The 23,193-nt window shown below is 43.0% G+C and overlaps 1 protein-coding gene across 1 annotated transcript in view; it reads left to right on the forward strand.

Annotated features, from left to right (window-relative positions):
* Positions 1-3,709: 3,709 nt before the first annotated feature.
* Positions 3,710-23,193, forward strand: part of LOC110503758 (t-SNARE domain-containing protein 1) — a 113,440-nt gene continuing 93,956 nt past the window's right edge. The window contains exon 1 of the mRNA XM_036970577.2: positions 3,710-3,822. The gene's annotated coding sequence lies outside the window, so the exon portion shown is untranslated. The remainder of the gene's footprint in view (positions 3,823-23,193) is intronic.

Genomic DNA, 23,193 nt, shown 5'->3' on the forward strand with positions numbered 1-23,193 from the left:
TTAGCGAGTAGTATGCTCGGGAGCGGTGCGCGATGTGCCCATCTACGGCGCCTGACCAGAAGACCGCTCTGTCTGCCCCTTCTGTGGCGCCGTTGTTTTCTGGTCGCCAGCCGAGATCCGATCCATTGTCCTGGGTGGTGGACCAAACAGAGGATCCGCTTCGGGAAAGTCGTATTCCTGGTCGTAATGTTGGTGAGTTGACGTTGCTCTTATATCCAATAGTTCCTCCCGACTGTATGTAATAAAACCTAAGAATTCCTGGGGTAACAATGTAAGAAATAACACATAAAAAACTAAATACTGCATAGTTTCCTAGGAACGCGAAGCGAGGCGGCCATCGCTGTCAGCGCTGGAAGTCACTCGTCTCCAGCGCCGTGCGTCGGCACAAGGAACAGGCCGACCGCCACAACAGTGAGGCGCCTGATTTCTCCCCAGTCGACCGGGTCTGGCTCTCCACGCGGAGTCTGCCTGCCCTGCCGGAAGCTGAGCCTGCGGTTTGTGGGTCCGTTTAAAGTCCTGAGGAGGGTTAATGAGGTAACGTACCATTTACAACTCCCTGTTGATTACCGCATTAACCCAACTTTTCATGTGTCTCTCCTCAGGCTAGTGGTGCCTGGTCCCCTCGCTGAGGCTGGACCCAGTGACGCCTCCGCCTCTGGACATCGAGGGAGGTCCGGTGTACTCAGTCCGGGAGGTCCTGGATTCGAGGCTTCGGGCGGTGTGTCTCCAGTACCTCATCAACTGGAAGGGGTACGTCCCAGAGGAGCAGTGCTGGGTTCCTGCGGTGGACATCCTGGATTCGAGGCGTCGGGGGAGTGACAGGGCGTCTCCAGTACCTCATCAACTGGGAGGGGTACGTCCCAGAGGAGCAGTGCTGGGTTCCTGCGGTGGACATCCTGGATTCGAGGCGTCGGGGGAGGGACAGGGTGTCTCCAGTACCTCATTGACTGGGAGGGGTACGTCCCAGAGGAGCAGTGCTGGGTTCCTGCGGTGGACATCCTGGATGCTTCGCTGACCAGGGATTTTCACCGTCGGCGCCCTGACCGACCCGCACCGCGCCCCTGTAGTCGTCCCTGAGGCCGGTGTCTTCAGCGCGTCATGTGGGGCCCTCGCTCTTTTGTTTGTGTACAGCCCAGTGTTTTTGTATACTTGCTTGTTTTTAGTGTATTAAAAATGCCTATTGTGTGTTTGATAAAGGAAGCATATTTAACGGTGTGAAATGTATTAGAATAATAAGACCATAATCCAATAATGTGTGTGTGGGACAAGTTAAGAGTGAGAAATGTATCGTTGAGAAAACAAAGGACAACTGAACTACACATGACCTGTTTATAACTCTGAAAACTGACAACAGGAAAGAGGGTCCTTCCAAGGTCCCTCTAATCTAGGGAGGAGGGGAATGGCTAGAAACTGCCAGGCTGGTAGAAAAGTGATAAACTGTGTGTGTGTGTGTGTGTGGGGGGGGGTGTGTGGGGGGTGTGGGTGTGGGTGTGGGTGTAGGTAGGTAGGTAGGGGTAGGAGTTATAAAAGGACTGTGTTTGCATTTTTGACTTCAGAGTACACTCTCAATAAAGAACTAACCTATTGCAGACTGGGGGCTTTGTCCAATTCTTCATTAACCATGGTCTTACAAACTTCTGGGAATTGGTCAAAGCTATAGTGATAGTTGAGTTCAACCATTGAGATAAAAATTCTCGTGACAGTGTTCCTGCGCCTGTCTCCAAAATTCTTTATACCAGCATGACAATATTCTCACTGTAAATATCTGTATTTATTAGTACAACTCTATCTATTTTTATCCGTATAAATTTCCATGTATCATTGTTCTGTTGTTTACTGTAACATAGTTAACATCTACATTTCATGTATTCTTCTTGATGAATTCATCATCCATAATGTTAACAGTTGAAATTGAACATACCACTAAATGTTTTGAGAATCTGTTATAACACTTTTGAGCAGCAGTATTAAAATAACACACTCATATCTGAGCAGTCATTCAACTAACTAACTACTATAGAACAAGAAGTCTGCAGCTAAAATGTTAACACCCCCCACCTCCAAAAAACAACTAACTAATGTTACTGATGATGTCCAGCATTTCTCATGTTTTACCTCGACCCTCCCTCCCTCCCTCCTTCCTTCCCTCCCTCCCTCCCTCCCTCCCTCCCTCCCTCCCTCCCTCCCTCCCTCCCTCCCTCCCTCCCTCCCTCCCTCCCTCCCTCCGGCCAGCAGTCTTGTACACAGAGGAGACACACATGGCCCAAAACCTACCACAGAACTGTGGACGATGCCAAACCTGTCAGTCTGAAATGAAAACCACAGATGGTACTGTGTACCAGTTATAGAGATTCTATATTTCTTCTTAAGTCTGTGGTACAAACAATCAGACAAAACACAGAGAGCAGTAAGATGATTGTACTTTACAGAAGACTGTACTTCAAGATACAATATCATACACAATGGCAGAGATGATAGTGGTGGATTTAGGTAAACAGTAACAGTTTAGCGGACTATCGTAACATTAGATTGCACAAACTGCCTTGAGGCCACTTAACATGCATGACTGAAAGAGATACCAAGAGAACAGACTTAGGCAGTAGTCCCATCCCTCCGTCCCTCCGTGGCTGTGGCTGCCATAAACACCCAGTGTGAGGGTGTGAAGGATGACAGAGAGAGAGGCAGGGAGGAGTGATATTTTGCCAATGTTAGTTAGGGCATTCTTCCCCTGGAGAGCCCAGCAAGTAATCCTATTGCTATGGAGGAGACTGTGCTGCCTCTCCACTAGGACTGTCACCTCTGGTCCCAGAAGATCCTGGTTTACCCTGTTTCACCCAGGTTAATGTAATATTAATCTCTCCTTCACACTTCCTTACCTCTCTGCCATTCACTGGCTGTGACTGGCCCACTATCCACTCACTCACCTCACTGAGGTCAGATACAGCTCCAGTTTAGAGATTCCTCTCTCTCTCTCTCTCTCTCTCTCTCTCTCTCTTTCTCTTTGTATCTCTCTCTCTTTCTCTCTGCAGACTCTCCTTGATGTAAGGTCTATAGACTAAGGATCGACGCAGGAGATGAGAAGCAGGTACGGGGAGTCATACAAGACAGGGTCACGGTCAGCACAAGGACAAGTCAATCAATGCAGAAGCAGGGAACATAGCGGGGAACCAGATAAATATAGAGAAGGTAATGACAGAGGTGATTGAGTCCAGGTGAGTCCAATAATTGCTGATGCACGTGACTGGGGGAAGGCAGGCGTGCATAATGATGATGGCAGGCGTGCGCAATGCTGGGGAGCCTGGCTCCCTCGAGCGCGAGGGGCGAAGCGTGGGAGCAGGCGTGACAATAACAGCATTAAGTGGAACACAACACCATCGAACTCACAGGATATATCCCAGATATGAAACACTTCTTTGGGAAAAATAGAAGAAGTCAACATAACCATGTGTTTCCAGATTTAGATTTAAAAAATGTAGATAATTTCTATCACCGCATGCGAAATGTATATTACACAAATGACAGACATAAATTACTCATTGCATAAAGCATTCATTAAGAACAATGAATCCACTTTGTTTCATTTTCTATTTTTTCTGTTTCAATCTCTGTAATTGCTATTGTTCCTTGATTTCCGCAGTCAATTTGCCACTCTGTACTGCATATCCCAGGGTGCATTTCTACTGCCTAAGCTGTCATATGACCGTGCTGGAGGAGCAGGTGGCAGGTCATGTGATGTTTAAGCCGTAGCTGTCTGGAAGCTGCTGCTAAATTGGAGTTGAATCTCAGAGCAGACACTCACTCTCTCTCTCTTTCCAGAGGAAGGTAATGTGTGGGAAACCCAACCTTCTTTTTCATGCTGGTTTTCTCTCGTTATCTGAATAGTGCTGTGGTCAGAGACAACGGGAATGGAAGGAGAGAGAGGGGAATGAGGAGGAGGCAGGGATGAGAGGGAAGAGAGGAAGCCATTAAGGATGCTCTTCCGTTGATGCATCCAGGAAGCAGAACCAGGAAGGACTGAGATTTATTGTACTTTGTTATTGTTAGTACGCTATGTGTCTAGCCTGTGTGTGTGTGTGTGTGTGTGTGTGTGTGGGTGTGTGTGTGTGTGTGTGTGTGTGTGTGTGTGTGTGTGTGTGTGTGTGTGTGTGCGTGTGCGTGTCAAAATATAACCTCGGGAGATGGAGTGATACATATAGGAATAGAGAGATAGATAGATGGTGGGATATACTGTATATGCTGTTTATCTGGTTATCTCTGTCTGTTGTTAAACCACCCTCAGCTGTCTGAAAGAGAACACTCAGCCAGCATGCTGCCGGCTTCCTCTTCAGGCAGGCAACCAATCAGCAATGCTTGATGCTCTCTGTTTATCCCTCTCTCGGCCAATTAGTTTGCACATGGTTTCCGACTGCCCAATCAGCTCCTTCCCCTGCTGCTGATGTGCTTTGGGTTGTCATAGACGTGGCAAGTCATACGTGGATGAGGTTTACAGGTTTTGCTACGTTCTTATCAAATTATTACACATCAATACACATAATAATACTTTATATTTACTCTGCCACATTACTACATATAATAATACTCTAAATTTACTCTGCCACGTTACAACACATATTAAATCTCTATACGGTGCATTCAAAATGTATTCAGACCACTTGACTTTTACACATTTTATTATGTTACGGCCTTGTTCTAAAATGTATTACGTCCCCCCACCTCATTAATCTACACACGATACCACATAATGACAAAGCAAAAACAGGTTTTTAGATTTTTTTTGCAAATGTAGATTTAAAAAAACGTATTACAAATTTTACGTTTACATAAGTATTCAGACCCTTTACTCAGTACTTTGTTTAAGCACATTTGGCAGCGATGACAGCCTCAAGTCTTTTTGGGTTAGACGCTACAAGCTTGGCACACCTGTATTTCTTTGTAGCTTTTTACACACGACCACAGTCAGAGGCTGGCACTAAGATAGCATTGTATGAGCTGTATTCCACCGTAAGCAAACAAGAAAATGCTCACCTAGAGGCGGTGCTCCTAGTAGCCGGGGCCTTTAATGCAGGGAAAGTTAAATCAGTTTTAACAAGTTTTTATCAGCATGCTAAATGTGCAACCAGAGGGAAAATAACTGTACTTCACAAAGAGATGCATACAAAGCTCTCGCTCGCCCTCCATTTGGCAAATCTGACCATAATTATATCCTCCTGATTCCTGCTTACAAGCAAAAATGAAAGCAGGAAGCACCCATGACTAGATTGATAAAAAAAGTGGTCAGATGAAGCAGATGCTAAGCTACAGGACTGTTTTGCTTGCATTGAGAAGTACATCAAAGCTGTCGTTGGCTTCATCATTAAGTGCATTGATGACGTCGTCCCCACGTTGACCGTATGTACATACCCCAACCAGAAGCAATGGATTACAGGCAGCATCCGCACTGAGCTAAAGGCCTGAGCTGCCGCTTTCAAGGAGTGGGACTCTAACGCGGAAACTTATAAGACATCCCGCTATGCCCTCCGATGAACCATCAAACAGGCAAAGCGTCAAAACAGGACTAAGATCGAGTCGTACTCTACTGGCTTTGACCCTTGTCGGATGTGGCCAGGGCCTGCAAACCATTACAGACTACAAAGGGAAGCCCAGCCGAGAGATGCCAGGTGACACAAGCCTACCGGATGAGAAAACAACTTCTATACTCACTTCGAGGTAAATAACACTGAAACATGCATGAGAGCACCAGCTGTATGGGAAGACTGTGTGATCACGCTCTCCGCAGCCAATGTGAGTAAGACCTTTAGACAGGTCGACATTTACAAGGCCGCAGCGCCAGACGGATTATCAGGACGTGTACTGCGAGCATGCGCTGACCAACTAGCAAGTGTCTTCACTGACATTTTCAACCTCTCCCTGTCCAAGTCTGTAATACCAACATATTTCAAGGAGACTACCATAGTGCCTGTGCCCAAGAACACAAGCAGACTACCATAGTGCCTGTGCCCAAATGACTACCGACCTGTAGCACTCACGTTTGTAGCCATGAAGTGCTTTGAAAGGCTGGTCATGGCTCACATCAACACCATTCATCCCCGAAACCCTAGACCCACTCCAAATTGCATACCGCCCCAAAAGATCCACAGATGATGCAGTCTCTATTGCACTCCACACTGCCCTTTCTCATCTGTACAAAAGGAACAACTATGTGAGAATGCTATTCATTGACTACAGCTCAGCGTTCAACACCATAGTGCCCTCAAAGCTCATCAATAAGCTAAGGACCCTGGGACTTAACACCTCCCTCTGCAACTGGATCCTGGACTTCATGACGGGCCGCCCCTAGGTGGTAAGGGTAGGAAACAACACATCCGCCACGCTGATCCTCAACACGGGCCTGTCAGGGGTGCGTGCTCAGCCTCCTCCTGTACTCCCTGTTCACTCATGACTGCATGGCCAGGATTGACTCTAACACCATCATTAAATTTGCCAATGATACAACAGTGGTAGGCCTGATCACCGACAACAATGAGACAGCCTATAGGGAGGAGGTCAGAGACCTGGATATGTGGTGCTAGGACAACAACCTCTCCCTCAACGTGACCAAGACAAAGGAGATGGTTGTGGACTACAGAAAAAAGAGGACCGAGCATGCCCATCATTCTCAACGACGGGGCTGCAGTGGAGTAGGTTGAGAGCTTCAGGTTCCTTGGTGTCCACATCACCAACAAACTAACACAGTCCAAGCACACCATGACAGTCGTGAAGAGGGCACAACATAACCTATTCCCCCTCAAGAGACTGAAAAGATTTGCATGGGTCCTCAGATCCTCTAAAGGTTCTACAGCTGCACCACTGGTTGCATCACTGCCTGGAATGGCAACTGCTCAGCCTCCGACCGCAAGGCACTGCAGAGGGTAGTGCGAACGGCCCAGTACATCACTGGGTGCAAGCTTCCTGCCATCCAGGACCTCTATATCAGCTGGTGTCAGAGGAAGGCCCTAAAAATTGTCAAAGACTCCAGCCACCCTAGTCATAGACTGGTCTCCCTGCTACCACACGGGAAGCGATACCGGAGCACCAAGTCTAGGTCCAAGAGGCTTCTAAACAGCTTCTACCCCCAAGCTATAAGACTCCGGAATATCTAGTGAAATGGCTATCCAGACTTTCACATTGCCCCTCTCCACACCACTGCCACTCTTTGTTGTCAACTATGCATAGTCACTTTAATTAACTCTACCTACATGTACATACTACCTCAACTAACCGGTGCCCCCGCACATTGACTCTGTACCGGCACCCCCCTGTACACAGTATATTGTTATTCTTTACTGCCCCTCTTTAATTACTTGTTACTTTTATCTCTTATTCTTATCTTTATTTTTTTTTAAATGCACTGTCGGTTTGGGTCTCGTAAGTAAGCGTTTCACTGTATTCGCCGCATGTGACTAATAAAATTTGATATGGTTTGATTTGGGGAATTTCTCCAATTCTTCTCTGCAGGCCCTCTCAAGCTTTGTCAAGTTGGATGGGGAATGTTGCTGCACAGCTATTTTCAGGTCTTTCCAGAGATGTTCAATCAGGTTCAATTCTGGGCTCTGGCTTGGCTATTCAAGGACATTCAGAGACTTTTCCCGAAGCCACTCCTGCGTTCTCTTGGCTGTGTGCTTAGTGTCGTTATCCTGTTGGAAGGTGAACCTTGCCCCAGTCTGGGGTCCTGAGCACTCTGGAGCAGGTTTTCATCAAGGATCTCTCTGTATTTTGCTCCGTTCATCTTTGCCTCAATCCTGACTAGTCTCCCAGTCCCTGCCCCTGAAAAACATCCCCAAAGCATGATGCTTCCACCAACACGCTTCACCGTAGGGATGGTGCCAGCTTTCCTCCAGATGTGATGCTTGGCATTCAGACCAAGTCGTTCAATCTTCATTTCATCAGATCAGAGTTTCTTGTTTCTCATGGTCTTTGAGTCTTTAGCTGTCTTTTGCCAAACTCCAAGCGGGCTGACTTGTGCCTTTTACTGAGGAGTAGCTTCCGTCTGGCCACTCTACCATAAAGGCCTGATTGGTGAAGTTCTGCAGAGATGGTTGTCCTCCTGTAAGATTCTCCCATCTCCACAGAGGAACTCTAGCTCTGCCAGAGTGACCATCGGGTTCTTGGTCACCTCCCTGACCAAGGCCCTTCTCCCCCGATTGCTCAGTTTGGCCAGGCGGCCAGCTATGGGAGGTGTCTTGGTGGTTCCAAACTTCTTCCATTTAAGAATGATGGAGGCCAATGTGTTCTTGGGGACCTTCAATGCTGCAGGGTCACACAGCTGCATAAGACAAAGTCATGTTCCCACCAGCACAAGTATATACATATACCCCAATTTAGGTGACGTCTCCTCCTTCTCTCGAAACAATACATCTTAATTGCAAGGCAGGAAGTTAAGTGATGTGGGTAATAAACTGTTCCTTCTCCCTTACTGTGACCTGACCTGAACTCTTACTGTGACCTGACCTGACCCCATTCTTCACTAATCCACAGCTCTCCACCCTTATTAGTGACCGCAGCCATGTGATTGCCTTTCCCTTACTCAGTAACATTCCAAGCCCCTGGCTCACATTCAACCTTAATTGACTTCAGCATATACATTCCTCCTACAGAAAACCATTAACTTCTGGTGTAACAACCAGACTGTGGCTCTTCTCTTTTCCATAGGATACCTGATGATTAACAATATTTCAAGTTTGGAAGAACCCATCAGTGCCTTTCCAAATCATGTCTAGTCAATGGAATTTACCACAGGTGGACTCCAATCAAGTTGTAGAAACATCTCAAGGATGCTTAATGGAAACAGGATGCATCTGAGCTCAATTTCGAGTCTCATTGCAAAGGGTCTGAATACTTATTTAAATAAGTTATTTCAGTTTTTTTTTTTTTATACATTTGCAAAATGTTCTAAAAACCTGTTTTCGCTTTGTCATTATTGGGTATTGTGTGTAGATTGCTGAGGAAATTAATTAATTTAATCAATTTTAGAACAAGGCTGTAACGTAGTGGAAAAAGTCAAGGGGTCTGAATACTGTCCGAAGGCACTGTATTTACTCTGCCACAGTACTACACATAATAATACTCTCTATTTAATCTGCCACATTACTACACGTAATAATACTCTGCCACATCACTACGCATAATAACACTCTATTTTTTCTCTGCCACATTACTACACATAATAATACTCTATTTTTTCTCTGCCACATTACTACACATAATAATACTCTATATTTACTCTGCCAATTGACTACACACAACAATACTCTATATTTAATCTGCCATATTACTATGCATAATAATACTCTATATTTTCTCTGCCACATTACTACACATAATAATACTCTATATTTACTCTGCCACATTGCTTATTGAAAACAATATAGAACAATATATATTTTTTTATCTCTTTCTCTAAGTTTGAACCATTCTCTTGCTCTCTTATCTCTCTCTCTCTCTCGCTCTCTCTCTCTCTCTCTCTCTCTCTCTCTCTCTCTCTCTCTCGCTCTCTGTTTGTGGGTGCATCCTATAGATGACTCATCCCCACTTTTCTCTGTCTCAGTCCACCTCTGTAGTGCAGCACTCATTGTGGACTGGTCAAGTAACTACCACCCCCTTATCTTCTCACTTTTGTCAGACATGTAATCCCCTATTGACCATTCTGTAGTAATGGCTACTACTTTTCTCACAAATAAGCTGAAGTATTTCAGCACACCAATGCATTTATCTCCTTGTGATCTAAGTATATCTCTATGTGCTCTTTGTTTTCATGTGTTGTTATAAAGGGGGGGAAAAGCCAGGTTCAACATCAAAGGTGGATGTCACCCGTCCTTATTGTGCAGACTACAGGGTTGGAGTACAGCTTCAGGGGGTGTAGGTGCTGTCTGTGGTGCTGATATGATTAGATTGACTGGCGGTAACTTTGAAAGGTGCTCTGCGTGGTTGTCATGGGTGGAGTCACTGTACAGACTTTGTTAATGTTCCTGGTGTAGTTAGATTGACTGTACAGACCCTGTCTGTGGTCCTGATGTCTCAATAGTTTGACTGGTGGTAACCTATATAAGTGCTGTCCATGGTCCTGGTTATGTTAAATCACTGTACAGATGCTGCCAGAGGGCCTGTTGTGGTCCTTTCCCTGGTGGTGCTGAATGGAATGTGACAGCGTGTATGTTAGCTAGATGACCCATTGGCCACACCTTGTGCCCTGAACAACAATTGCCCCTAAAAACCAAATTCTCATTTAAAAAACAGCCTGGCATCGACATGAGTCAGAAACATTTATTCAACTGTCAAAATTGACAACAAAGTGTAAATAGGTTAATTTTGGGGGGGAAAAGTCTTGTGAAAAGTTTTGTGAAATTTGTGGTCGTGAACGGAATCACAATGTAAATAAAGGTTGGGTTTGTATTCATCCTGCCCAAATGCCCACAACTGGCAGCACACAAGTAATCATCAATTTGGAGTTCAGCTGCAGGCGACCCAATCATAATGCCCTAGTTAAATTTGGGTTGACTTTGGATATCCTTACGGGGCTGGTTAGGGACCATCAGAAAATTACACAATGTATATGTGACAATATGTTAAAATTCCCAAATCTCCAAATGTCAATGACTTAAAAACCAATTAAAGTGTATAAATTCACATGTTGTAAACATTTATTGAGAAAGGTATAAGGTGTGCAACATGAAAATATTGTCTCATTTACATTGTGTAATTTTGTGACAGTCCCTAACTATCCCCAGAGATAGGCTATCCAAAGTCAAACCAATTTTGCTCGATCGCACGCCAGCTGGCTGAAGCTAATTGGCTAAATAATTTGGCTAACGCTTCCCAACTGCAAACACACGAGACACCCACATCAAACCACACGTTTGAATTCAGTCATGGCCGCTAGCATTTCTTAATGAACCAAATCTAAAACGAGGCCATATCAGGACCTTTAAATCTGACTCACCTCAAATCAAATGGAATCAGGACATAACCATCCATTGTTTGTGATGCTGTTGCCAACTAATAATCATATCTCAAAGATCGGAGGAGGGAGGAACTCTTGATGATGAACTCTTGAGGTTGTCATTCAGTTATTATTATGTCTGTGTTATCAAATCATTCCTAGGTCAACTACTCTCATTAATTACACTATTATCATCAAGACTGTCTGACGGCATCAATTACTATTCCAAGGTCATTTTCTCCATTACACTGTTAACTTGATTAGATTGCCCAGGTAGGAAAAAAAGAGTAATTCAACAACAAGTCATCACAACGGTAGTGTAATTAAGGGAACCATTTTCAATATATATATAAAAACAGGCATATCATTAAAACTATTTTCCTCCCAATCGAAAGATTATGTTGAGCATGATCTGAGGTGAGATGGTAGGATGGGATAGAAATTGTTATGATTGCATACTGTAAGTAAGAGACTGAATCCTGGCTAGTAATTGAGGCCCCATTGTGAAGGAAGGAGACAATTGGAGGAGTAGGCCATAGCTGTGGATTTACTAATTTGTGGATCAAGACGGACAAGGAGCCGTGGCCATCTTCGATTCCCAATAACAAGGCCAGTGGTCTGTGATGTGTGAGTAATGGCTGGACGGAGGGTTAGACATGATTTAAAATAATCAGTTCTCATGCGAACTCAGATGCACTCCGATACAAGAGAAGCCGACTAAAGGGTTGATGGGACAATTAAAAGTTTGCTGGTACACTAATGTTCTCTCAGAGGACACAGAGACTGGGTCAGGCAAATCAAATGCCCAGTGTATGGGTCAAATGGGAGACCGTTTATAACAAACCTCCATAAAAGCACCAATTTTGGTGGTCCTGCTTGTCTGCTTTCTACATGATTCTGTATTCTTTTATCTGAGATTAAACTCTTATGGTGAAAATAGTTATTTTGATGTGGCAACCTACTACAGGGAACACTTTAGGGCTTGGACCACTTTTAATTGTATTATAACAAACACCATAAACTTAATTGATCTATTTTTTTAACCAGTTTGGATTCTGCAGATTCCACCAGTATAATATCAACATTAAGACTTATCAACTGTAACTACATGCACATAGTATATTATATGTACACCATATGTTATTTTATTGTCTATTCTAATAAAAACATCCCATTACAACATGTCAAAGGTTTTATCGTATTCTACCCCTCTTCTGGCTGCATGCTTCGTGAATTGGAGGACCTTATTGATCGTATCAGATTAGTTAAGTAATTGATTGTTACTGGTTATTAACCTCTCCGAACGCTGGGCCGGGCTAGCGCAGACGGAGGACAGACCCTAATTATTCACCAATGGCAGCCGGACGCTAATGAAATGAGTTCCTGGTTCTGCCTCACAACTCTGTTCGTTCCAGGAAGTATTGGCAAGGGCAATGAGATGCCAGAGTTTACTATGCTGGAGAAGAAATGAAAACCTCCAGAAAAAAACTAGGCAGGAGAAATTGATGATCTATTAATAAAGTGTGAGTTGGTGTGTAAACCTATGTGTGTACGTGGGTCAGAAAATTAGACAAGCAATTAGTGTGGTTAAAATATGCAAAAAAAAATGACAGATATGATCCATCACACACTACATATCACAGCACAGATATTCATTTAAATTAAATCAACCATCTATTATGTTAATCGAAATGTAACGTTTTTTTTTGTTTAGAGCACTCATAATTCTCCATTTGTGGAAGCAACACATTTTTTGATGCCTGCTACCTTTGGGTATTTGTCATGATTATCATGACTCACAAACACACTGCAGATGGATAGTTACCACCCTCTGCTATGAAGCGTCAGAGTCAAGATTCCAGAAAAGTGTCACCCTGACCCAAAGTATGCAATCACGTCTCTAGCCAGCTTGAGGATTATCATAATTATGTCACACTTACAGTATGTCACTAGACACAGCTTGAGCCTCAGTTGGAAAGTCCACAAGTGTGCGTGCCCAGATGACTTGTTGGGGTGTTTTCTGTGTTGATGAATGTCATTGCTGCAGGGTTGGGATTATCTTGTCAGAACCAATAAGTCCCAGCCATGTCTATTGGGCTTTGTTTACACAGGCAGCCCAATTCTGATCTTGTTTCCACTAATTGGTATTTTGACTAATGCGATTAGCTCTGAAAACGATATGATTTGAAAATATCTGATTTGATTGGTCAAAAGATCAGAATTGGGCTGCCTGTGTAAAGGTAGCCTTATAGTTGCCTATTTTTTTTCTTTTTTTTTCTGAAATGTCCTTTTATCTCTTGATGGTTGGCTATAGTCCTAATGATTCTGCTTCATGTACTGTGATACATCTTCTCACACATTATTCATTGTTCAATAACATTTAACATGTTTTTGCCATAGACATTAACCATGTGCAGCCATGTGTATGTGTGTGTTCCCCCTTATCTTTCTGGGGGTTGTGTAGCCATGGTGATGCTGTGAGGGATCCAGGAAACAGATAGCCGCAGGGTGAAGCATATGTGGCAGGCAGAGAGAGAGGCAACAGAAGGCCACAGTGTGGATATCCAGTTGGCTCCTCTCCCCAGCAAGGGTCAGGAAGCCCCACAACCACAGAGGACGAGGCTGCCTCTCCTCATGCCAAGCCCAGAACAGCCACCCTCCCCTGGGAAGAAGACTCCCACAGGTCTCCCAGACACAGAGCCAGGGATGAGCCATGTAGGCTGGCAGCACTGGCAGTGGACTCAGTCAGGCCTCCCATAGACAGCCATTGATGCATGGCAATGATGGCATTATTTCATGCAGAGTGTTTGTTTCTCTGCAGTAGGGTAGGAGGGTAAGTAAGGCGGAGCCACAGTAGTGTTTGGTTCATCAGCCAAATGACATTACTCTTTCTCATGGCAGGCCAAGTCCACAAGCTGCTCCACCAAATCTGGGACCACCCATCCAGTAATGGAACGACACAACTGGCTTTATCCAGAGGATGTTTCAGGACACATATTAGAATTCAGGTGCTAATGTTTTATCAGAGACATGAGAATTAAAACGTATGAAAAGCTATTCCTAGAAGATGATTTTAGAGCAGATATGATTTGGAATTGGGTCAGTTTGGAGTTGCCCGATTTCACTTTGTCTCTCCCTCTCTCTCTCTCTCTCACACATACACACACACACACCCTGTGGGTGCAGCTGGTCTAATGAAATATGCCAGCACACCCTTCCATTTGTCACTGAGCCGTGGGCTTGTGTGTGTACTTGGGGCGTCGGTGTGTGTGTAATGTGTGTGTGTGTTGTGTGTCTGTAGCGCAGTGGCCAGCTTGGGGGTCAGAATCTTGGTCTGCTTCTCTGTTGACTTGGACGTCTGCTTGCCTCCCTTCCATCGCCCCAGGAGATTAGGTTACACCAGCTGGATGTGTACTGTTGGCCCCAGAACACACTCTTCAGTTTTTAGACAAAATCCTGCCTCCCAGAAGTGAAATAATTCCCAGGTATTGTGGTTTAGATGATTTTACTGTTATTCTTAATCTTCTTAAGTTGGTGTTCTAAAATGTAGTCATGTGACTCTGACATATCGTTGTTGAATTCTGGGGGTGTCACGACTTCTGCCAAAGTTGGCTCCCCTGCCTGTTCGGGCGGTGCTCGGCGGTCGTCATCACCGTCCTACTAGCCGCTACCAATCCCTTTTTCGTTTGTCTGTTTGTTTTGTCTTATTAGTTTCACTTGTGTTTCTGTTGTTTGGTTTAATGAGCTTCCCTATATTTAGTAGGTAGACCCGCCCTTGTTTTGTGCGGGATTGTCTTTATGTTACGTGTGTGCATTTTAGGTAGAGGCGGATTTATTTTCTGAACTTGGCACCCTGTCTTTTTTGGGTTGTCACGTTGTATGTCCGCGCCCTGTGTTGTTGGGCTTATCATTTTGTGTGCCGAAGTAAAGAGCACTTTACCCCAGTGGAACTCTCTGCGTCTGATTCCTTCACCCACCTAGTCCCGCGTGACAGGGGGTTTCTGTATGACGAGGACACTGATGTGGTACCGTGATATGTGAAGGGGGAAGGGTGTGCTTTTCGCTGTTGTAGCTGTACTCAAAAACTGTGATCACTTCTAGCTTGTTAGGGTATTTTCTTTTTCTGAATGGTCAGTTAAAAAATAGGTCAGATCAAATCTGTAGTCCTTTAGAGACATGCCAGGACCAGATGGAGAGAGAGAGAGAGAGAGAGAGAGAGAGAGGGGGAGAGAGAGAGGGAGGAGTCGAGGAGTGGTTTATGAGCACAGATTAACGAGAGGAGGTTTGTAGAATAATGAATAGTTACCCCTCAGGAACATCACCTTCTCACCACTCTACGTTTGTATGCATGTGAGAGCTTGTCTCTCTCTCTCTCTCACTCACACACACACACACACACACACACACACACACACACACACACACACACACACACACACACACACACACACACACACACACACACACACACACACACACGCACACACACTGTTTGTCTTCTCCACATCTGTCATTGACATTCCAATCAAACAAGTGCAGAGAGGAACACATCTTAAGTCCTCTCAAACAAATGAAACTGTCAAGGTACTTCACACCGTCTGTTCTCTACTGGCTGTGAAGGTCGCCCTTCAGCATTCCTCGCTTGCCTCGCGCCACGTGAACCGACGCTCTTTAAAGTGTTATTGACACTCACCTGTATGGGCTATTTGTCTGCACATGCGGCTCAGAGGTGTGACTGACACCTCACTGATAAAGACCCCTGCCGAACCACTGTGCTAGACAACTGTTCAGACAGGACAGTCAACAGAGTAGGAACTGGGTAACACAATTTCATAGGTTGTTATATGGCTCTTCCCACTGAGCAATCAATGTTGTTTCCATTCCATGCAAAAAGTCATCAACATAAGGGAACTTTGTCATTTTTTCACCCAACTTTTAACCTAAACCTTTTTTTGTTGATTTTATGTTGAATTTATGTTAGTTGACAACTCATTGTAAATCAAAACTAGACGATGAACTGACATCTGTGCCCAGTGGGATGTTTGTAATGGTGATCTCTTTTAGAAGTCTTCCTCAGTCATGGACGTGACTTTGTTCCATGTTGTTTTTTTCTTTCTCTACTGGTTTAATTGTTGCTCTCATCCCTGAAAAAAGGATTCATCATCATATGGTCCTGTCCTGTATACCTACTTGTGTAAACAGATTGAAGATTCAAAGATTCTCTTTAAAGTGCTCTCCTAATCATTGCATGCTGTTTGCCCACCCTATCACAACATAACTACACTATAACTTATCCGTGTAGGAAATTATTTTAGCAGGAAATAAAAACCACTCTCAAATTAACACTTTGTTGAATACATTTAGGGAACAAAGGCTGAAAAACAGCAACTGTTTTTACATTTCTTTAGGAAGACAGACACTGTAGTTAAAAGTAAGTAGCTTTGCAGTGCTGCTTAATGCATTGGTACAGCCTTCTTCACACTCTTGTTGTAATCTCTCAGCTTTCCTTTCCAGTGGTAAATTAAATTATGCTGCTTCAGTCAGTGCATTGCCATAGACACCTCACCCAGCCCAACTTTACTTAAATAAAGGTGTCTTCTTCAGCATATTAAGGCTGCTGCCAGAACCACTGTCTCTATGGTTTCCATGGCCAATTAAGCAGTTTGGCCAATTAGGGAGGGGAGAGAGCTGTAGTGTGACTGGGGACTAATAACCCTTCTCTCCCCTGTGGGTGCCTGGCACGATCCGCCCAGCTAGCAAAGCTGACTGACTGTGGTGAGTTTGAGTCTGGGCCTCGTTTCATACCTCATACCTCCGCCAGTCTAGACGGCCAACTCATCACCGTGGAAACTCATAACACCTCAGTGGTTATAGTAACGGGAGATTTATTTCAGACGCTTCTGTAACACAGGTGGTTTGTTGAAATCCCACTCGCAGTAAACCTTGCCTGAGATCTGATGACTTGCGTTCGCTCCCAAGCCAAAGCCTACTTTTTAGCACAGTGACAGTGACCTAACTTTGATCAGAAGATCAAAATCCGCTTGGTTACACTTGTGTGTAATTCAATGTTTAAGGGGTATTGTCTGTCTCTGGTTAAAAACTGACTAGGCTAAAGCAGCTAAAGAACCAGCTGGAATGGAGGCACTGCGTTACATCCAGGGAGTGTTGATCCTCCTCCAGTATAGGCTGTGTGAACGGGGCTTTAGTGCACTTTGATGGATTTAACCCTTCCTCCTAACCCTCTCCTCTTGAGAGACACGGCTAAGCCCATTGGTGAAGCTCTATGTTTGGTATTTGATATACACATGCTGGTAGACACAGACAGAGATCAACCTGCCTGTGAGTGTGATGCGTGTGAAGCCTAGATCACTCCTCGGTCTCTGTGCTGTGTGTGTGTCTTGGCCAGCTTGTCTGCTTGTGTTCGGATCCCCAGGGCCAGCACTGTGACAGAGAACAAACAGAGATAACACTACCTTTGTGGGCTCCAGCTCCACACAAAGACAGCTCCCCCTCCTTTAGTCCTTTATTTCATCCCCTCATCCACCGATCTGGAGATCAGAATGGGGTGATGATAGGGGGGGTCGACCGCGGGGGTGAACACCTGAGAGGGAGGGAGGGAGATAGTGTCAGGTTCACTGTTTGTTTGTTGCTATTTTGTTATCATTAACCAGCTTGTTTTAGGACGGGGTGTGTGTGTTTCATATTGCTAGACTGCATGTCAGACTTGCAAACATACTTCAAAACATAAACAAGCATTTAAAGTTAAATGGGTTCTCGCACACAAAATGCATATCAGCCAATTAAATTGTAGCTCGTCCCATCAGGCAACATGGTACAAGTTAGCCTTATGCTAATTTCAACAGGTGGCACTGATTATATCCTGGCACAAGTTAATCAGCCAATTATAATTGTTGAAGTAGTTGGACACTTTCCAACCTTTGTTCATGGATGGGCGGCATGTCCAACATCATGTTCTGATCATCAAAGCAACTATCATGTGTATTTCACTCATTTGTCAAATTGCTCTCTGTGCAAAGTGCCTATTTCATGTAATTGTTGCAGATTGTGGCAAGGTTTCGAATCTCACAGCCCCCCCTCACTACATGTTTATTTACATGTAGTGTGCAGTGCTCGACTTGGACTTAAATAGGTACCAGTACTCATTTTGGGTGCTGGTAAAGTGCACTATCAATTGCGAGTCAACCGCTTAAGCAGTGTGTGCCATGAGAAGCAATGCTAACAACGATAGCCTACAGGACTGCTATTTGACAGTTTTTTTAATGATGTATGATAAACTTCCATGTTGTAAGGATCTCATTTATATTTTTTCCCATAATAGTACATGGATGTGTGTGAAACTGTGGGATTTTGTCATATATGCAAAAATGAGAAAATGTTGTCAAATGTTAGTAGTAGCTAGTAACCTAGTCAAGGATGCATCAGTGCAATATTGGCACATTACATTTTGTTACAGAACAACAGAACAAGTAAACCTTGAATTTGTAGGTTTAAAGCGGTTGACCTATTTTAAGAAATGCCAATGGTTTGTGAATATAAAGTCTAAGATCTTTCATGGGCTGATGAAGAAGTTTTGCCAGGATATAGTCAGTGCCACCTGTTGAGGTTAGCATATGGCTAACGTGGGCCATGTTATCGGATGGGACCAACTACAATTTAGCGTTTTGTCCCAATAAATCAACAGTTTGTGCATGCGAACCCATTGAACTTGAAATGGTAATGTTCGCTTGTATGGCCCCAGTGCTTCATTTGTAAATCGGGAGGTACAGGAACAAAAAGAGAGTTGGGGTGGGGGGACCTGGGGAGCTCTGAGGTACTGGAAAACACATGAGAAAAAATTAATAATAATAAAACATTGCATGCATATAATTTCATTTGCATAGTGGCATAGAGCAGTAGAGTAGACGTGTTACACATGGGGAACATTTTAATGGCCTTGGGTCTGGGAAAACGTTTGCCTTTTATAAACACATTTCAATTCTACGTCTTTTTACATGACTGAATACTTTGGCATAATCTTTTTGAATGCTGCATTCAAAACAACTGGGAACTCAGAAAGCGGAACTTGAAATCTCCTACTTAAGACTTCAGTGCATTCAAGGAATGCACACACACACACACACACACACACACACACACACACACACACATATACACACACACACACACACACACACACACGAATGTAGTTATCTGTTTTGAAGACACACATGAGTGCTAGTTTAGTAGCTCAGTGTGAATGTGACCTTGTTGAATGATGGCCAGCAGGTCTCAAGATAATATTATCAGATTAGCAATAGCTTTAATTAGGTTAGCGCTAATGGCAAAGCTGCAGGCCGCCAAATGGTAGCTGACCTTTATACCATGTCGATTTCAAATAACAAAACAGACAAGTGTTCAGTAATATATACTTATTGATTATTGTATTTTTTATTGTTTTGCGGGTCAAGCATGAGCCAGACCTTTAATGATTTTTTCTGATGATGATGATGATGCCTGTGTGGAGTGAATATTGACCATGTTCACTGACCACACCATATCCCCAGTCTAGAGCTGTGTCCATCCTGACCTGAAACCATCATCAGACCCAGAGACTCAGGCCAGGACCAGAGTCATTATGACACATTATGGAACTGGGCAACATTCCAGAAGACATTTCTGGGTTAGAACATCTATGCAATTGTATCTGAATAATTTTTCCGGACCCTTTATGACTTGATAAGCCTGAATCAGCGGAAGTAAAATAGAAAGGACCCATCCATCACAATGTGAATCAAAATGTCTGAGATGACATCACTAGTTAGCAGACCAGACATCTCTTTGTCCGAGCTGGCTGGGTCTTGGACTGATGAAGGGCAGAATCGCCTGCTGGGATAACAACAGATAATAGTAGTTAGTATGAAGACAGCAAATATTCAGTGACCAGAGTCATTGGGGACAGTGGACAGTCTGCAGTGGTGATCCTATTATGTCAAGCTCAATGACAGATCAGTGTTAAAATATTAATCCTCTATTCTTATTTGTCTCTTGTTGGTTTGTGTGTGTGTGTGATATATATCTATTACACAAACTACAGTTCAAAAGTTTAGGGTCACTTAGAAATGTCCTTGTTTTTGAAACAAAAGCTAATTTTTTGTCAATTAAAATAACATCAAATTAATCAGAAATACAGTGTAGACATTGTTTATGTTGTAAATTATATATATTTTTAATGGAATATCTACACAGGCGTACAGAGACCCATTATCAGCAACCATCACTCCTGTGTTCCAATGGCACGTTGTGTTAGCTAATCCAAGTTTATCATTTTAAAAGGCTAAGTGATCATTAGAAAACCTTTTGCAATTATGTTAGCACAGCTGAAAACGGTTGTCCTGATTAAAGAAACAATAAAACTGGCCTTCTTTAGACTAGTTGAGTATCTGGATCTTCAGCATTTGTGGGTTCGATTACAGTCTCAAAATGGCTAGAAACAAAGACCTTTCTTCTGAAACTCGTCAGTTTATTATTGTTCTGAGAAATTAAGGCTATTCCATGCGAGAAATTGCCAAGAAACTGAAGATCTCCAACAACGCTGTGTACTACTCCCTTTACAGAACAGCGCAAACTGGCACTAACCAGAATAGAAAGAGGAGTGGGAGATGCATTTGTCAAGCATGGTGGAGGCAATGTGATGGTCTGGGGGTGCTTTGGTGGTGGTAAAGTGGGAGATTTGTACAGGGTAAAAGGGATCTTGAAGAAGGAAGGCCATCACTCCATTTTGAAAAGCCATGCCATACCCTGTGGACGGAGCTTAATTGGAGCCAATTTCCTCCTACAACAGGACAATGACCTAAAGCACAGCTCCAAACTATGCAATAACTATTTAGGGAAGAAGCAGTCAGCTGGTATTATGCATATAATGGAGTGGCCAGCACAGTCACCAGATCTCAACCCTATTGAGCTGTTGTAGGAGCAGCTTGACCGTACGGTACGTAGAAGTGCCCATCAAGCCAATCCAACTTGTGGGAGATGCTTCAGGAAGCATGGGTAGAAATCTCTTCAGATTTCCTCAACAAATTGACAACTAGAATGCCAAAGGTCTGCAAGGCTGTAATTGCTGCAAATGGAGGATTCTTTGACGAAAGCAAAGTTTGAAGGACACAGTTATTATTTCAATTAAAAATCATTATTTATAACCTTGTCAACGTCTTGACTGTATTTCCTATTCATTTTGCAACTAATTTCGTGTATGTTTTCATTTTTAAAAAAATCTAAGTGATCCCAAACTTTTGAACGGTAGTCTGTCATAGTTGAAGTGTACCTATGATGAAAATTACAGGCCTCTCTCATCTTTTAAGTGGGAGAACTTGTACAATTGGTGGCTGACTAAATACTTTTTTTGCCCCACTGTATATATCTATATCTATATATATATATATATATTCAGTACCAGTCAAAAGTTTGGACACACCTACTCATTCAAAGATTTTTCTTTATTTTTAATATTTTCTACAGTAATAGTGAAGAAATAGAAACTATGAACTAACACATATGGAGTCACGTAGTAGCCAAAAAAAGTGTTAAACAAATCTAAATATATTTTATATTTTACATTCTTCAAAGTAGCCAACCTTTGACTTGATGAGAGCTTTGCACACTCTTGGCATTCTCTCAATCAGCTTCATGAGGTAGTCACCTGGAATGAACTTCAATCAACCTCTCTAGGGTATCTGGCCAACATCCAGTGAGGTTGCAGAGCGCCAAATTCAATTACAGAAATGCTCATTATAAAAATTCAAAAAACAAAACATATTTTACATAGGTTTAAAGATTAACTTCTTGTTAAACCAACCAGTGTCATATTTATAAAATGCTTTTCAGCGAAAGCATACCTAGCCCAGAACATACCTAGCCCAGAACATAGCCCAGTTGACAAATTATTACAAACGGTAACCAGCCAAGCAGAAGCGTTACAAAACTCAGAAATAGAGATAAAATTAATCCCTTACCTCTGATGATCTTCATATGGTGGCAATCAGAAGACATTCATTTACTCAATAAATGTTCCTTTTGTTCGATGAAGTCTCTTTATATCCAAAAGGCTTAAACTCAGTCAAAATAATCAGACAAAAAATTCCAAATTGTATCCGTAAAGTTCATAGAAACATGTCAAACGATGTTTATATTCAATCCTCAGGTTGTTTTTTAGCCTAAATGATCTATAATATTTCAACCGGACAATAACGTTGTCAATATAAAAGGTAAACAAGAAATGCACATGGGCCTGAAAAAACTCTAAAAAAAACTCTAAAAAACTCTACGTCACGTCCACTCATTCAGACTGGTCTTACTCCCTCATTTATAAGAATACAAGCCTGAAACGATTTCTAAAGACTGTTGATAAAGATCATCAAGGACATCAACCACCCGAGCCACTGCCTGTTCACCCCGCTATCATCCAGAAGGCGAGGTCAGTACAGGTGCATCAAAGCTGGGACCGAGAGACTGAAAAACAGCTTCTATCTCAAGGCCATCAGACTGTTAAACAGCCACCACTAACATTGAGTGGCTGCTGCCAACACACTGACACTGACTCAACTCCAGCCACTTTAATAATGGGAATTGATGGGAAATGATGTAAATATATCACTAGCCACTTTAAACAATGCTACCTTATATAAATGTTACTTACCCTACATTATTCATCTCATATGCATACGTATATACTGTACTCTATATCATCGACGGTATCCTTATGTAATACATGTATCACTAGCCACTTTATACTACACTTTGTTTACATACTCATTTCATTTGTACATACTGTACTCGATACCATCTACTGTATCTTGCCTATGCTGCTCTGTACCATCACTCATTCATATATCCTTATGTACATACTCTTTATCCCCTTACACTGTGTACAAGACAGTAGTTTTGGAATTGTTAGTTAGATTACTTGTTATTACTGCATTGTCGGAACTAGAAGCACAAGCATTTCGCTACACTCGCATTAACATCTGCTAACCATGTGTATGTGACAAATAAAATTTGATTTGATTTGATTTGATCTAGTGGAAGGCATAATAACTGCAACTGGAGTCCTAAGTCAATGGATACTGTAATTGCATTGAATAGAAAACTACAAAACCAACAAAAAAATTCAGGATTTCACCTGCTAAATCAGTTCTGTTATACTCACAGACACTATTTTAACA

The sequence above is a fragment of the Oncorhynchus mykiss genome, chromosome 3 (assembly GCF_057628025.1).
Source record: "Oncorhynchus mykiss isolate SJ-2025 chromosome 3, ASM5762802v1, whole genome shotgun sequence".
Classification (NCBI taxonomy): Eukaryota; Metazoa; Chordata; class Actinopteri; order Salmoniformes; family Salmonidae; genus Oncorhynchus; species Oncorhynchus mykiss.